Source organism: Phodopus roborovskii, unplaced genomic scaffold (assembly GCF_943737965.1).
Source record: "Phodopus roborovskii unplaced genomic scaffold, PHOROB, whole genome shotgun sequence".
Taxonomy (NCBI): Eukaryota; Metazoa; Chordata; class Mammalia; order Rodentia; family Cricetidae; genus Phodopus; species Phodopus roborovskii.
Genome location: NW_026125708.1, coordinates 1978609 through 1997773, shown reverse-complemented (window position 1 = coordinate 1997773; position 19165 = coordinate 1978609). Strand labels below are relative to the sequence as shown.

At 36.4% G+C, this 19165-nt stretch overlaps 1 protein-coding gene and 1 pseudogene across 1 annotated transcript in view; one reads left to right on the top strand and one right to left on the bottom strand.

The window, feature by feature from the left end:
• Nucleotides 1-19165, bottom strand: part of Eda (ectodysplasin A) — a 389966-nt gene that overhangs the window by 315295 nt on the left and 55506 nt on the right. The window lies entirely within an intron of this gene.
• On the top strand, nt 4674-5479 carry LOC127217502 (60S ribosomal protein L7a-like; annotated as a pseudogene).

Sequence of the window (19165 nt, the reverse complement as noted above, 5' to 3'; positions counted from 1 at the left end):
ATCTCTGTTGGATGTATGGCATGCAAAGATTTTTTCCCACTTTATAGACATTTATTCGCTCTATTAACTGTTTTCTTTTAAATACAGCTTTTTAATTTCATAAAGTCCCATTCATCCGCTCTTCAGACTATTTCCAAAGTGATTTTAGGGCTTTTGAGAAAGTCCTTGTCTGTGTCCCATCATGTTTTCTTTTATCATTTTCAGAGTTTCAGGGCTTACATTAAGGTCTTTGATCCATTTAGAGTTGATTGTTGTATGGAATGAGATAAGAATCTGCTTTTATTATTCTACATGTGGATATCCACTTTTCCCTGTACCATTTGTCAAAAAAGATGTCTTTTCTCTGATGTATACTGTTGACATATTTGTTAAAAATCAGGAGTCTGTGGCTATGTGAATTAATATCTGGATCCTTTATTCTACTCCATTGATCTACATATCTATTTCCATGCCAGTATTATACTGTTTTGGTTACCATAGCTCGATAATATTATTTGAGAGTAGGTAAGATGATAAATCCAGCATTATTCTTTTTTCTCAGGATTGCTTTGACTATCCATGGTCATATGTGTGTGATATAAAAGATTTTTCAAATCTATTTCCATGAAGAATGGCATATGTATTTTGATAGGGGTTGCACTGAGTCTGTAGGTTCTTTTGGTTTGTCTAAATATTTTCAAAACCCTGCTGCAGTCCATAAACTTGGGAAGTCTTTCCATCATCTAATGCTGTCTTCAACTTCTTAAATGTGTTAACGTTTTCAGTATACAGATTTTTCATTTTCTTTGTTAAATTTGTTCCAAGATATTTTCTTTATTTTGAAGAATAGGACTGCTTTTATGATTTCTTTCTAAACATATGTGTTATCAATATAGGAGGGTTACTGTGTTTTATGTGTTAATTTTGTACACTGCCAATTTGTAAAAGTGTTAATCAGATCTAAAGATTTTTTCTGGTGGTCTCTCTCTCTCTCTCTCTCTGTGTGTGTGTGTGTGTGTGTGTGTGTGTGTGTGTGTAATGTGCATGCAATGAATGTTGTATTTTTATGTAAGCTTATAAAAAATTTTACCCATACATTTTTCAAGCATCCTTGGTGCAATTTCTCTCTTTCCTTCCTCTCTCCATGTATTACTCTTCCTGATCCCTACCCAGTTAAATCTCTCCCCATTTCACCATTATCCCCTTTGTTGTACCTATGATATACTATCAGCCTTTCTAGAGTTCCCCCTCCCACGAATAATCCCTTTCTACATTCCTGGATTCTTTGATTACTTCAAATTATACACTCAAATCAACATCTAGGATCCACAAATAAGAGGAAGCATATAATGCTTGCTTTTTTTAATCTATTTTTCTTTCCTCTTTCTCTTGTTTTGATACCTAAGTAGCACTAAGCTATTTATTATGAACTATTTCATTTTAACTGACTTTAAGTTTGGCTTGTTCTTATTTTTTCAAAGTCCAAGGATATATCATTAAGTAAATTATTTGAGATCTGATTGGTTTGTTTCACTGATTTCATTATTTTGAATGATCAGAGAGGTAGTACATTGTGAACATTTGGAGGTCAAAGGATAACTTCCAGGAGTTACCGCTCTCTTTCCACTATGTTTGTACTGTAGACCAATCTCAGGTCAACAGCATGTCAGCAATTTCTTTCACTTGCTGAGTCATCTCATCTACCCTCTTACTTTTTACTTTTAAGATAAGCACTTAATAGCCATTAACTTCCCTCTCCGAAATTCTTTTACTTTATCCAATAGATTTTGATATGTTGTACTCATCCTATTTTAAAGGCTTTATAAATTTTTGTGTATGTGGGTATATGCCCAAATGTGTATATGCCCACGGAGGCTAGAAGGCATCAAATCGTGATGTGTTTGAAACCAAACTCAGGTCCTCTCTAAGAGAAGCAAGTATTCTTAACCACTAAGTTATTGCCTCTGCTCCTCTGATATATATATATATATATATATATATATATATATATATATGTGTGTGTGTGTGTGTGTGTGTGTGTATTTCTTTAACATTTTTATAGAATGTATATTTTTCATATTTATTCCCATCTCCTCCCAAAGCCACCCTTATATCACTATTCTCAACTTTGTATTCTCTTTTATATATTTTTAATTAATTAATTAATTAATTAATTATCTGTTTATTTATTGAAGTTTCTTGAGACAAGATTCATTCACTGGATACCTGGATGCCCTGAAACTCTCTATGTAGACAAGACTGTGCAGCTGTCTTTGTCTCCCAAGTAATAGATTTAATTTTGTTTTAATTTAATAACCTATTGACTCCAATTTGTGCTGCCCATACACCTATGGAGCATAGTCAATGCACTAAGAGCCACACACTTAAATAAAATTCACTCTCACTCCCATAGAAGCGACCAACTCAGTTAGGGGTTCAGGATCAAGGACTTCTCATTTCCTGTTTCAGTGGTGACTGACTTGATTTTGTGCAGGTAACTACAGCTTCTATGAGTTTATGAGTACAGTGGACCCATAATATCTAGAAGAAGAATCTATTTCACTCCTGTCTTTTCTAGCCTATTGCTTTATGATCTTCCTGTCCTCTTCTGCACTGGTCCTTGAGCACTGGGGAGTAAGTGTGATATAGATGTCCAATTTATGGCTGAGTATTCCACAGACATTTCTCTGCACTTTGACCACTTGTGACATTCTGCATTAACTATCATCCACTGCACAAAGAAACTTTTTTGAAGAGGTCTTAAAAGTGTACTAATCTACAAGTATAGAGATAAAAATTTAGAGGTAGGGTCCCCCATCGCCAGGCTTTGGCTAGAGGTGAGTCTGGGACCAATTCGGGTGGGCTCTCCCCTACACCCTAGGCTGGCCCTGGATCTCACTGCCCCTGTGTTCTGTCCCCATCGAGAGCACTCTTGGAGCTCTGATACACCCTCACCCACCCCCACCGAGAGCCTGCCCTCCGCCTACCCTGTGCCCACTGTCCCACTGCTCTGGTTCAGCACTGGGACAGAGGGTGGAACCAACAATCCAGCCCCACCTTGAGGCAACTTCCTGGAGCTGCTTTGAGCACAAGAGACCTGCCTATTCACTGGAGACCACCTGCCTGGTCTCTGACCCCCCCCACACACACACACCGCCGGTCCTCTACGGGAGTTCCGGGGCCCCTCCCAGAGATCCACCTATCTCCGTGGGGCATCTCTGACTTCCTGCAGGCTGGATCCTTGACCCCCATTACCCCCATCACAGGGCCTCTGCCTAAGAGGCCTCAGCTGAAGAGTCCCATGCCCAGGCTAGATCTGCCTATCACTTAAGGAACATCCCGAGCCCCAGCCTTCGAAATCTTCTGCTGGAGCCTGATCTTTGACCCCCCATAGCCAGGCCGATGCCTATGGAGAGACCTCCTAGAGAGATTGGACCACCCAGAGCTACAGACATCAAACCTCTGACCCCACCTACACCTACTGGAAGGCGGCAATACAAGAAAACAACAAACAACAAAAAGACAATCATAACACCATGAATCTACTAGAGAATCTACACCAACTAGACCGGACCACAACAAAGCAGATGAAGCAGAAGAGAACGACTTAAAAAATATCATCATAAAAATGGTAGAGGCCCTCAAAGAAGATATGAGAAAATCCCTTAAAGAAATGGAAGAAAAAACAAACAAAAAATTGGACAAAATGAACAAATTTCTTAACGAAAGTACAGAAAGCCAAGAAAAAAAAAACAATCAAACAGATGAAGGAAACAGTTAAAGACTTGAAAACTGAAATAGAGGCAATAAAGAAAACAAAAACCGAAGGAATGATGGAAATAGAAAAACTGGGCAAATGATCAGGAACTACAGACACAAGCATAACCAACAGAATTCAAGAGATGGAAGAGAGAATCTCAGGCGCCAAAGATAAACTAGAGGACATAGATTCATCGACCAAAGAAAATCATAAATCCAACAAATCCTTAACACAAAACATCCAGGAAATGTGGGACACAATGAAAAGGCCAAGCTTAAGAATAATAAGCATAGAGGAAGGTGAGGAAGCCCAGCTCAAAGGTGCCGAAAATATATTCAACAAAATCACTGAAGAAAACTTTCCCAATGTGAAGAAGGACATGCCCATGAAAGTACAAGAAACATACTGAACACCAAATAGACTGGACCAAAGAAAAAAGACCCCTCGACATATAATAATCAAATCACCTAGCATACAGAATAAAGAAAGAATAGTAAGAGCAGTGAAGGAAAAAGGACAGGTAACATATAAAGGCAGACCCATCAAAATTACACCTAACTTCTCCATGGAAACCCTCAAGGCCAGAAGGTCCTGGATAGATGTTCTACAAGTACTAAGAGTCCACGGATGCCAGCCCAGGCTACTATACCCTGCAAAACTCTCAATCACTATAGATGGAGAAAACAAGATATTTAATGACAAAGCCAGATATTCACAATACGTATCTACAAATCCAGCTCTACAGAAAGTTTTGGAAGGAAAACTCCAACCCAAGGAAGTTAACTAAGCTCACAAAGACATAGGCAACATAAAATCCCACTTCACCACAAACCAAGGGTAAAGCAAGACAAATATATTCACAATACCACTGCCAACAACAAATCTAAAACAAACAAGCATTAATAGTCAATGGTCCTGCTCTTTTCTACAGCCGAGCAAGATGCCCAAGGGAAAGAAGGCCAAGGGGAAGAAGGTGGCCCTGCCCCCGCCATCGTGAAGAAACAAGAGGCCAAAAAGGTGGTGAATCCTTTGTATGAGAAGAGGCCTAAGAACTTCAGCATTGGGCAGGGCATCCAGCCCAAAAGAGATCTCACCCGCTTCGTCAAATGGCCTCATTATATTCGGCTGCAGCGGCAAAAGTCCATCCTCTATAAGTGTCTCAAAGTTCCTCCTGCATTAACCAGTTCACCCAGACCCTGGACTGGCAAACAGCTACCCAGCTGGTTAAACTTGCCCACAAGTACAGGCCAGAGACAAAGCAGGAGAAGAAGCAAAGACTGTTGGCCCCTGCTGAGAAGAAAGCTGCTGGCAAAGGGGATGTCCCAACTAACAGGCCTCCTGTCCTTCAAGCAGGAGTCAATACAGTCACCACCTTGGTGGAAAACAAGGCTCAGCAGGTGGTGATGGCACACGATTCGCACATGATGTAGACCCCATTGAGCTGGGGGTCCTGCACTGTGTCGCAAGATGGGGGTCCCCTACTGCATCATCAAGGGAAAGGCCAGGCTGGGGCGGCTGGTCCACAGGAAGACATGTACCACTGTTGCCTTCATACAGGTTAACTCGAAAGACAAGGGTGCTCTTGCTAAGCTGGTGGAAGCTATTAGGACCAATTACAATGACAGATATGATGAGATACGCTGCCAATGGGGAGGCAATGTCCTGGGTCCTAAATCTGTGGCTTGAATTGCCAAACTGGAAAAGGCAAAGGCCAAAGAATTTGCCATTAAAATGGGTTAAATGTACACTCACTGCTAAGTTTTCTGTACATAAAATACAAATTTACCTCCCCCCAAAAAAAATACAAATTTATCTTCCCCCCCCCTTCCTCCCTCAACATTAATGGTCTTAACTCGCCTATAAAAAGACATAGGCAAACACAATGGATACGAAGACAGAATCCATCCTGCTGCATACAAGAAACACATCTAAGGTTCAAAGATAGACATTACCTCAAGGTAAAGGGCTGGGAAAAGATCTTCCAATCAAACTGAATGGAGAGAAGCTTAAGACAATTCCTCTAAAATCAGGAACAAGACAAGGCTGCCCTCTCTCTCTCTCCATATCTCTTCATATTATACTTGAAGTTCTAGCTAAAGCTATAAGACAACAAAAGGAGATCAAGGGGATCCAAATTGAAAAACTGTCTATTTGCAGATGATATGATAGTTTACGTAAGTGACCCAGTAAACTCTACGAGGGAACTCCTTACAGCTGATAAACACCTTCAACAAACTAGCAGGATACAAGGTAAACACAAAAAAAATCAGTAGCCCTACTTTATTCAGAGGACAAAGAGGCTGAGAAAGAAATCAAAAGAACATCACCCTTTACAATAGCCACAAACAACAAAAAGTATCTTGGGGTTAATGCTTACCAAACAGGTGAAAGACCTATATAATAAGAACTTTGTGGCTTTAAAGAAGGAAATTAAAGAAGATACCAGAAAATGGAAAGATCTCCCAGGTTGCAGAAACACATAGAGACAGCTGACATGAACAAGGAGGAGCTAACTTTCCCCCACACTGATAGCTGGGAATCCGGCATGGGACTGACTCAGACCCCCTGAATATGTGTCTCAGCTAGAAGGACTGAGCAGTGGACCTCAGCTAGAAGGACCTCAGACAGTGGAACCAGGATGTATTCTTGGTGCACAAAAGAACCTACTTAGAAACAGGAGAGAAGTCCTAGTCCCTACTTCAAATGACTTGACAGATTTACATGACCCCACCTGGATGGCATAGCCCTAAATGTGGAATTGGAGTGGGGGATGGGAGGAGAGGCTGGTCAGGGTGAATGTGAGAGGGGGACAGAGGATAAGAGGGAGGGAGGGATGGAGGGAGGGAAGGAGGAAGGGAGGGAAGGAGGGAGGGAGGGAAGAAGAAGGAACTGGGATTGACATGTAAAATTAAAAGAATAAAAAAAGAATTTAGAGGTAGTTTGATACTATGAACATTTAGCAAAACAATAGTTGATGGGAGATGTCATTCTGTATATATGTTTCTCATACTGGTTAATGAATAAAGCACTGTTGACCAATAGGAAAGCAAGATGGGCGGGACTAGGAGACAAGAAGGAAAGAGGAAGTAGGAAGGAGGAGTCAAGATGGAGAGTCTGGAGAGAGCAGAACCGCCAGCCGCCTCTCCCCAGTAAGATGAGACCACGTGAAAATACATAGAAATGGGTTAATACTTAAGACAGAGCTAGCTGATAAGAAACAAGTAACTGGCCAACAGCATTATAAAAATACAGAGTCTCATTGTGTTAATTGGGGCAGAGGCAGGACAAGACCAGTTGCGGGCGGAAAAACTCCTTACATATGGCGCCCATGTGGCTAATAAGAACTTCCACTTAAAATTTAACAAAAGCTTAAAAAAGGGTTTTAGAAACAAAGAACAGAGACAAGCAAGGTTTCTTGGTAGCAGCATTTTTCTCGGTTGGACTCTGCTTTGCGAGAGACAAGCAGATAATTGCACGGCTCCTTTAAGAGAGGTTTCCTGACTCAGCATAAACGGCAAAATACCACACAGTTTTAAAGAAGCACTGCTAACAATTTATTGGTGTGTATGAGAGCTGGCAGTGGCAGTGACCACATCTCCAAGCCTGTAACATGCTGCTGGACAGCAGCACAGACCATATTTGTAATATGGGGCATATGCTTCCTACCATGGAGCCCACCTTAAATCCAATCAGAAAGCAGTTGATCACATTCATAACATCTGTGCTAACATGGCACCCATTGGTATATATTACCACAGTGGTTATTTCTAACATTGGCAGGTGCAAAGTTTGTGATACCTTCCAACACCCCAGCAATCAGCATTACACCTGATACTGTGAAAACTAGCCATCAAGGAAGAAGTGTCCTAGTTAGTACCAAACTGACTTTTCTATGTATATGCCTTACTTGATTCTAGAATTTTTTTTAAAAAATTGTTTAATTTATGCAATGATACATTCATCATTTGATACAGTGTTGTTAAAACTCCATGAGTTTGTATATCTTCTGTAGTTTCTCTTTCTATTGATGTCTAATGTTATTCTATGGTTGTCAGCTAGAATACAATAAATGATTTTAATTTCCCTGTATTTGTTAGGACTTGCTCTGCATCCTATGATCTACTTTAAAAGACATTCCATAGGCTACCAAAAGAATGTATTCTTCAGTGTTTAGCTGAAACGATTTGTAGATGTCTGGTGCATCCATTTAATCGATGATGTATTTAACTTTCATGTTCTTTATTAGGGAGATTTGAATGACCTGTTTATTGGTTAGAATTGGGTATTAATGTTAGAGACAATTATTATAATTGAGTTAATCTGTGTACACATCATATTTTATTTCATCACCTTCCTCAGTATCCATTTACTTGGTCAAATAACAGAAACGGCTTCCCCCTCCCTCAAAAAAAAATTGACAATATTTGAGGCTATTCAGGTGGACTAAGAAACAACTTTTCTAGAATGTTCTAAGAGCTACACTCAAAATATATGAGAGACACAATATACTATGTTAAGGAATGCAGGGCTAGAGCTAGATATCTGTTTGAAATCTCAACCTGCCAATTCTTATCTATGTTAACCTTAATGGAACAATGTCTGTACATGTATTTACTCATTAATGAAAATGGAGATAAAAAACAGGATTGTTTTAAGAGCTATTAGGGTGAAATTAAATGACACAGGTATCTCTCACTGTGCCTATCATATAATGAAAACTCAATGAATGTCTACTATCCTTATTAAATTAGACAACTTTTATATATTCCAATTAAAAGAACCTTTGGGCCCATAAAAATGTTTGGTAATATCACCAAAGTGTATGTAAATCTCTTTCCTATTATAATCTAAGATACTCTTTTTCTATTGGGATATACTTCACGTTATCACAGCAGTGTACCAATCAACAGGATATGATTTTTCAGGTAAATTAAACGCTTTAGGTGAGATTGTACTCCATTCCATGAAAGTAGGATATATTAGCTGAAACATACCAGGATTATAAGAGATAGTAGCAAAATAAAATGTTTGTGTAGCAGGGACTGGGCAGAACTAGTATCAATAATAGGATGGGAAAAACTAGTATTATTTGATAACTTCACTTGTAAAAATCTTTAAAAGTCAGCAGATTTAGGTTGAAGAGATTGATGTGGTGACCCATCCACAACTGAGCAGTCATAGTTAATTATGCCTGGCATGCACAAATGAACAGTACTAATCAGACTTGGGAGTTAATAGTAACGATAAAAAAGAAGACTTTTAGGTAGGAAGGAAGACAAGGGAGAGACGCAGATGTAGTAAAAAGGAGGTAGTGTTGGATAGATATATTCAAAATAGATTATATAAATGCATGAAAGTTTCAGAGAATAAATAAAACATTATTTTTAAAAGTCAAAAAATTTAAGTTCAGATAGTCCAAATCCTGAAATTCCAAATGAAGTCTAAGAATGTTTTAATGGAATGTTTATAACATCCAGATGGACCATACAAAAGAAATTATTTGACAAAGACTCTTTACAGTTTTTTAAGCACTGTACATAAATTAGTATATTAAATTTTTATAACTCTGTTATACCACCCATATTTTATACATGTGAAAATTGAACTTCAGAGGTTGAATAATTTCCATAGGCTCATATTGCTAATAAAGCACATGAGCTAGTTATGGCAGACACCTCAAAAATAATGTTTTCTCATTCATTTAGAAGTTTTCACTGTGTATATCTCATAGAAAGAAAAAGCATATCTCCTGGTTGGAGTTAGAGGTACTAGTAAGACTAAATGCTGCCACAGGAGACATTACTGTCATGGAACCTGGAGTATGGATTATTTTGCTATCGTTAGTATTACAGTTGTATTTTATTATATACTTTTATTAGACAGGGCTACAAATGACCTATCAAAACCTAATCATTAATCTAATATTCCATTTCAATTATTCCCACTTCACATGTTATACACAAGGTGAAGTCAGTGGTGGAGCTACTGAGGATACATGCTACACTATCTGGCCAGGCACCTATGAAATGAGGTACCATAAAATTTTCTTCCTCTCAGGAAGAGGAAAATGATCTAGGCCAAATATTAAGCTTATCTCTTGCATCACAATGGACAACAGAATTCAATTACTATTACCAAAAAGAAATCACTTTTTGTCAATAGACATTCTTATTTCCTCAAATGAAAGTAATAAAACTACATACCTATAAAAGAGGTTAGGCCAAAGGATACTCAATAAGAGGAGAATGCAAATCCTGATACCAGAGTGTAGTTTTTGGTAACTGTGTAACACTTCTTATTCATAATTATAATATTATAATGTTATCACAAAGATCACAGAACTTTACTAAAATGCTAGACTTTCTTTAATAGAGTGACAATTGATGAGTGGAAGTTGATAGGGAGGAGGGGAAAACACCTAGGTATAGTAGAATAATCAGAATTGTGTGTGTGTGTGCATGTGTGTGTGTTGATTAAACACAAATTAATCACTTAAAAAGATACAAAAAAATCCAGGTTGTGGAGGCACATGCCTTTAATTCTAGCACTCAGGAGGCAGAGGCAGGCGGATCTCTGTGAGTGAGTTCAAGGCCAGCCTGTCTACAGAGGGAGTTCCAGGACAGCTAGGGCTGTTACAGAAAGAAACCCTGTCTTGAAAAACCAGAAGAAACAAATCATTTCATCATTTCTAAGTGTATTTAATAGGAATATTACAAAGAAAAAATACTTAAATCACTAAAATTTGGAATAAACAAGGAGGAATTGCTACTGACCCACACACACACACATATATGAATATGAAGGAATAACTTGAACTCTATGTACACAAAGTGGGTAACCAAAATGATATAGTAATTTTCCTAGACAGATGAAAATGCCAAAATTTATTTAAGAAGTAAAAGAAAATGTGGTCATCTTCCTGTGTTCTGTCTAAAATTACAAGTGTAAGGCATTATATCAGCTAATGCAACATGCCACAGATAAAAAAGAAATCCATGAACATTTCAATAAACTCATTAAAAATGTTGAGAAAATTAAACTTTCTTAGCTAGGTATACCTGCAACTCTAGCACTTAGAAGACTGAAGCAGGAGGATCATGAGACTGAAGCTATCCTGGGCTATATAGCAAGACACTGTAAGGAAAATTTAGTATCCACTCTAGTGGTTAAAAAGAAAAACTACTCAACAAATTGAGAATGGTGCACATTTTTAATCTGCACATATAAAATGAAATAAAACACTTTAATCCACATGCAAAACGTGAAACAAAACACTTTAAAAATAATGGAAAGAAATTTTATCAGATGGCTGGCAAATATCTCTAGGTACTGAATGATAAAGACTAGTTGATTTCCCCTTAAAAAGATAAGGATATGTGTTCTTATGACTTCTATTCTACATACCATTAAACCAAGAAGTAACAATAAAATAAAGGCATCTGTATTGGGGAAAAAAAAGAAGTAACATTATCTCCATTTACAGGATGACAAAGTAATAGAGAAAAACTAAGCATTCAACTTTTTAAAAATTATCAAAGCTAATAAAGCAATTCAGCAAGTCTGAAAGTCAATGTAAAAAAAATCTGTATTTCCCCATATGTAAGAAACTACCAGAAAATTCATTTTTAAAGTCTTATAGGGCTGGGATGAATCTCAGTGCTGACACTTTTGCCTAGCAAGTGCAAAAACCTAGCCTCAATCTCCAGGCCCATCAAAAAGCAAACCCATTTATAATAGCATCAAATATATATATAAAAAAAGTCCTTAAGAATAAATTAGCAAAGAAAAGTAAAGACTTACATAAAAGGTGCAAAACATTTTTTAAAGAAAGAAAGTAAAATGAAATAAAGTTATCCATGTTCATAGAGTGGAAGATAATATTACCAAGAATGAAACATCCCTTAAATTTATCTATACATTCAAAACAACCAAATAAAATCTCAGAATCATTATACAAGTTGACAAGCTGACTTTAAATATCACACTGAAATTCAAGGGGCACAGAACACCAAAAGCAACCTTGATTTAAAAAAAAAAAAAAACAAAAACAAAAAACAGAACCAAGTTAGAAGGTATACATTTCTAATATCCAAAATACAAAACCACAAGTAGGACTGGAGAGTTGGCTCAAGTTTAAGAGCACTGGCTGATCTTCCAGAGAATGTGGGTTTGAATCCCAGCATCCACATAGTGACTCACAATTGTCTGTTACTCCAGCTCCAGAGACTCTAACACCCTGTTCTTACCTCCATGGGCACCAACCATACACATGGTGAAGACATATGTGCAGACAAAACACCCATACACATAAAATTAAATTAATTTTTTTTAATAAGCTACAGGGTATAAGCTTGAGAGATTTCTCAGTGGTTAGGAGCACACATTGCTCTTCCAGAAGACCTAAATTCATCACCCAGCGTTCATTTCAGGATTTGATGCCTCTTATCTCTGCAGAGCATTCATACACACGTAGCATACATAAATGTACACATATTTACACGATTAAAAATAAATCTTAGAAAAACTACAAAGTATTCAAAAGTGCCCTATACCCACAAAAAATATATCTATACCATATTCAGGGGCTGAAAAGATGACTCAATGATTGTAAGTCTATACTGCTCTTCCAGAAGATAAGTTAGGTACCCAGGCACCCAGATCAGTGGTTCACAATTGCCTGTAAGTCCAGCTCCAGAGGATCCAAGATCTCTACTTTCTGCAACACCTTCACTCAAGTGTGCACACATACTTTTTTCTTAAATCATACATTTTAAACAGATCATATGTATCAGCCATACATGCATGAGAACATGTATATTGGAGAAATCAAACTAAGAGTGAAGAAATAAGCTCTCACATTTTACAATCAATAATGTTTTCACAAAGATACCAAAACAACTCAGGAGGGGAAAGAGAATATTCAAACAAATAATGCTGCTACAACTATAGCCAAACAATGATTATGGACACAGTTTGGTTACATTTCTTATTGCTATGACAAAATACCTGAGGAAAGACTCATAAAGTAGAATTTATTTTGGAACAGTTCAGATATGGTTCATTGTGGGGAGGACATCAAGGTGGCAGGCCACCAAAAGTGGCTCATCACATTGTATTCACTGTTGGGAAGTACAAATAAACCTCCTTTTTTATTTAGTCTGGAACCCCAACCAACCATGTTCAGAGTGAGTCCTCCCTGCTCTGTCAAACTTTTCTGGAAACACCTTCATACCCTAGGATATCTCTGTGAGACTCTAAATCCCATTACGTTGACAACAAAGATTCACTATCACAGATACCTATAAATACATACATACATACATACATACATACAAACATACATACATGCATACATAAATGCAGCTAGGTATGATGATAATGCCCCTAATTCCAGTACTTGGGAGGATGAGACAGATCACAACTTCAATGCCATCCTACATACAGAGCTAGATCTTGTATTAAAACTATGCTGCCACTGCTGAGCTCTAAAAAAAGAGCTGAAACTACAAAACATTTAGAAGTTTCAAAATTATAGCCCAATAATCAAAAGTAAATACTTCAATTGAAAAACAGGTAGAGGATGTAAATATAATTTTATCACAGGAACACACACAAATAGACAATTCTTGCTTGAAAAGATGCTGTACATCATTATCATTTATGGAATATACATGAAAACCATAATAGAATTACCACTTTGAACACATTGGAATTGATATAATAATAAACAAATACGTAGAATTAGTAATGATGCATGTCTGTAAGACAAGAACTTGGAAAGCTATAATGGAGGACAGGAATAAAGTCAAGGCCAGTTTCCAGAACACAGTGGATGTGAGGCCAGCCTAGGCTATATAATAACAAGACCATGTCTTAAGAGAAAACAAAATGGTGTGGTGTAATTAGAACATCCATAGTTGTCTGATGGAATGTAGTATAGTACTATCCACTTATAAAATAGCCTGACAGTTTCTCAAAAATCAAACACAGACTGGGTGTAGTAGCTCACACCTTTAATGCCAGCACTCCAGAGGTAAAAGCCGGTTGATTTCGGTTAATTTGAAGCCAACCTGTTCTACACAGTAACTTTCAGGCTAACAAGGCAAGCATTAAGAGACTGTCTTCAGAGGGGAAAAAAAAGCTAAAAAAAGTTCACCATATGAGCTAGTAATTCCATTCACAGGCATACAATTAAGAGAAATGAAAAAAAATATACACAACACACACACACACACACACACACACACACACACACACACCAGCACTATTCACAGTAGTCAAAAGTGGAACCAACCCAAATATCCATCCACTAATGAATGAAAAAGCAAACTGTGGTATATCTATAGCATATAGTATCAATTTACTTGAATATTAAAATAATATGCTAAGTTAAAATGTTAATCACATAGCAGTTAAACAAAATGTCCACAATATTCAAATCCACAGAATCAGAAATTCTATCCATGGCTCCCAAGGGCTGCAGAACCAGAAGATGAAGGGGAAACATGGAGTAAATATTGTGGGCATGAGTTTGCTGTTATTGATTTAAGATTATAAATTTAAGATGTTTTGACAACTTTGTGAATTTCCTAAAATAAATTTCAAATTATTCAGCTTCAATGAATAAATTGTATGGTACTAAATATCTTAACAAATTGTTATATTTTTTAATGTAGGGGTGGAAAAAACTTCTAGGACTTTGACTTGGATTAAGGCAACAGAGATAAATTATACAAATGGCCATTACAGTCTTACCATCATTTAGGAAAAGAAATGGTATTTAATTTAAAAATGTTATTTCTGATGCAGAATAATGTACATTTCATTAAGATGTTATTCGTGTTAACATGCATTGGCTTATTATTTTTTTAATAATTTTAAGTTTATCTTGTGTGTATGAATAATGTGCCTGCATGTATGTCTATACATGATATGCATGCCTGCAATACATGGAGTTCTGAAGATGGTGGTGGGTCCTGGAACTGGATTCATGGATAATTGTGTGCTGCCATGAGGGTGCTGGGAATCAAACTCTCAAACTCCTGTCTTTTGAAAGAACAACCAGTGCTCTTAACCTCTAAGACAGCTTTCCATTCTCTATTGTCAATTTTAAAATAAATAAATTTTAAAATTATTTTTAGAGATTATAAGGAACTTCAAGTTCAGCATTAAAATGTAATGCTGGTGTAATATACACATTCTTCTTCAGTTTTACTCTGCAGCTTGTAGAGAATATATCAGTTCATTTTGGTTTTGTTTGTCTGAGACAGAGATTCATTTTTGTTATATTTTTCAGATTGGTTTTGAATTCACAATCTTTCTGCCTCAGCCTCTCAATTACTGGGATGACAGACATTCCATTTGACTTGAGTTAACAATACTCGATCTTCACCGGCAACCATTAGAACTATTTCCTGGGCCAATGAGATGGCTTACGCTAGTAAAGATGCTTTTCACCAAGCCTAATTAATGACCAGAGTTCAATCTTTGGAACTCCTATGGTGGATGAAGAGAAACAACACTCTTCCTGTGCTCTGACCTCCACACATGAATTTTGGCACATATTTAACACACACACACACACACACACACACACACACACACACACACACACACCTAAATAGATGTAGAATAACAATAACAATAAACAACTGTTTTCTGACCTTTTAAAAATGGAAAACCACACAGAAACATTTCAGTGATGTATTAAAAATTTACTAATTTTTAAAAGTAAAGAAAATACTTTCTCAAATATTTTGCATAAGGTCTTAATTTTTATTTCACTGTAATTGAATTTTTACAATGTATCAGAAAATAACTTGACATGCTACCTCTAGAAATCAAAGCTATTCCATGTTGTGAAATGCTTATTCCAAATTAACTGGTTGCTAAATCTATTTCATTCAAATATTTATTATACTAAAATCTATATCATAAAATCTATATCATAAAATGTTCCCATGAAATCATTTCCTGTAATCTTGCTACCACACAAAAGATATTTGCTGTCTCCAAGGGAAAACCAAACTAGCTGAATAATTTTTTTTCAAATATAGGAGCTATTTAGTATCATGGTAGCTTTACAATTAAATTTCAGGCTTATCTATGATTCAGAAACATATAATCTATAAGCGATTTCATTTCAGGAAATTTTCTTGGTTTTCTCTCTCCCCTGGTTGTCACTGAAGAGTATTTTAGGAAGATGCAATTTTCAGATTAAAGTTAAACAAGGGAGAACTACTGCCAGACTATTAGTCACGTCTATGTTCTGTAACCCATACATAAGTGAAATACAGAAAAACAAAGATGTTTAAGTTGACAAAACTGTCTTCCTATTTTCATTTTCAAACCTAAAATTCTGCAACTTTTTCTCCACTCTCCAGCAAGTTAATACTGTCTCAGGATTCTGGTGGGTAGAGATATACAGCCAGACAACATCTAATCAAATTCCAGACCACAGTCACTAAATAAATGAGCAAAGCTAAACAAATGGCATTCCTTATCAAATAAACACTAACATGATTGAGCATACAGCATTTCAATCAGTCAACATCTGTTCTATAATCGTATTTCCTATGTTATAAATGTAGTGTGAATGAACAATTCATTTTTATGGATTTACTGCCTCATGCTGCCTTACCATTGCATTTCAATTCTAGTTAGAGGGACTGGAACAGAAAGGCCTATAGAAAAAAAAAAAAAAAAAGCTTGCTCGCTTATTTATCTGATCAATAGAATGTTGTGAGTAACCATTTAATAGGGTTTTATAAATAAATTCTGATCAATATCATTATTATGAACATCAATTCATTGATCACTGTTTTGTTATAACACACTGATGCCTTCAAGGCCTATTTAAGCTTTATGGGGCTATTGGTTCCACACCGCTATAAGTTCTTGACCTGTTTTTTAAGTTTTCTGTCTCTTTTATTGGAGTCAGCTGTCTCTCCCTCCTACTATAGTCTGTGAACTTTCTCAGCATTTCTAATATGCCTCTCCACAGATGTTAGCTAGTAAATCTAATAATCATGATTTAAGAGTGCTGATGAGTAAATAAATTATGAGTACTTTAGGAGCTTACCCTCTAAGTACATGAGTTAAGTGCAGATATTTTACACCATATATTTTATCATCTGCACAAAAGCTGTTTTCCTCCATCTGGGTTCTTAGGTGAGCATTGATTAGAATACAGAATTTCAGCTGTATATTACCATATTTGACAAACTTTCCCATTCACAGACTCAAAACAATTTTGTGATCTGTCACAAATCCTCAGGCTACTTGTACATTTAGTAGAGACAAATTTATTCCTTCTACAACTGCAAATAAATAGTCTTTATAAGCTTGACTACTTAGGATACCTAGAAAGTAAATTGCATGGAGATTTAATACTTTGGAAACATGACTTAGAAATCTAAAATTTCATATAAAACTAAGTATATCAATAGAAGAATGAATTCAATTCAATTCAATCAACCAAAGTTTAATGAGCATCTACCATGTGCAAGGCATTATGCTAACACCACAGGGAATACAAGAATGAGTAAGACACAGAACGTGCTTTTAGACTTTGATATCTAGTAAGCAAGATTAGATACAAATGACTAAATGAAAGGCAATGGAAAGCAAAGGATGTAAGAAAAGTATATACACAATATTACAGGAATTCTGAGAAATAAGAGGTTACGTTTAGTTTGTGAGAAGGATCAGAAAAAAAAATGATCAGAGAGTTCTATGGAATAAATGTCATTCATGATGAGCTTCGTAGGTTCATAAGGTTCTTAAGAGAATGTGTTGAAATGGAAGCAATAGCAGGAATCCTAGGCTAAGAAAACTGCAATCATTTATCCACCAACTGTTCATTACTTTGCAAAAAACTATTGTAGGTACTGGAAGTAGAGCAGTAAACAGAATAGATAAAGTCTTCACCAACATAAACCTGGTATTACAGAGAAGCTAGGAAGATGATAGCAAAAATAAGAGCTAACAACTTTGAGCTCTAAAAATGTATCAGGCAATGTTCGAGGGTTTTTTACATTTAAATCCATTTAATTCTCAAAGCATTTCCATGAAGTAGATGACTATTATCTTATTTTACTGATAGAAAACTGGGAGGTCAAAGTAAACTGCACCAAAATAAAATAATAGAGACACAATTAACTTAGAATGTTCAGCTAGAGTCTATGTTCTTAACCATTATGTTTTATTAAATAAGCATAATTTATAACTGGAGGTGTTGATAAACATTAACTTCAGAAAGATAGCAAGCCATTTTATCTGGAATACATATGGGAATAATAAAAGATAAAGCGGATTAAATAGGTTGAGCTCATATTATGAAAGGTTTGAAATGCAAAGTAGAAGATTCTGCCTGTTAAGTGCAATTAGAAACCATAGAAGATTTGAAACAGAATATGACTGATGCTTCACTTAATTGAGGATGTACTGGAGTAAAGGGAGAGGATGATCAGATTGACAGCTGAACATTTATCAAGAATATTGACACAGCCCAGATAAAATGCAATTAAAGACTGCAAGAGAACAGAGTAGAACTGAATTAAGCATTATGGAAAATATAAGAGAGTAAACACATACAGAGTAATTGAATAACATCTCTAGGTTAAAGTGGGTTATGCCTGTAATCCTAGCATTTGAGGGTGGTGAAGTAGAAGACTACCCATGATTTTGACGAGCTTGAGCTACATAAGTGAATTCCAAGACAGCCTGGACTAGATTAGAGTAAGACTTTGTCTCAAAAATAAATACAAAAAACAAAAGAGAACAGAATCATTTCAGACCAGAATCTTGATGTCATCTTTGGTGCCCTTCTTTACTCTTAAATTTCACATTTAGCAATAGTCAAATCAGAATCCAACAGCCTTTCATTGCCATTACCCATGACTTTATTTTCTCCAACAGCCTCCTCATTTGCTTTCTACCTCTATCCTTGACCTGACACAATCTAGTCTCGACCCAGTAGCCACAGTTACACTGATAATAAAATAAGTCAAGTCAGTTCATTCCTTTGCCCAAAACTCTCCAGTGAATTCCTATTTCAGTAATAGCACAATGTCAAAATCTTCATAAGATCTGGTCCTTTCACTGCACATCTGATTCCCCCTACTACTTTTCCTTTTGCTCATTCTAATTCATTAACAGTAAAACCTTACACCTACTAGTCCTTCTGCCTGGAATGCACCCTCATTCTCTTCCAGTCTGTGGGCTTCTCTTCTGACTACCTTCAAATCTTTGCCCAAACATTACGTTCTAGGTTTGCTCCCAGGAACTAACCTAATTGTGCACACATGCATATCATGCTTTTATTTTCCCTAATTCTCCAACATATAACTTCTTATCTGACACACTACACACCTTACTTTCATGCATCTATATCTTTCCTCATTAGAATGTCAAGTCTAATATGCC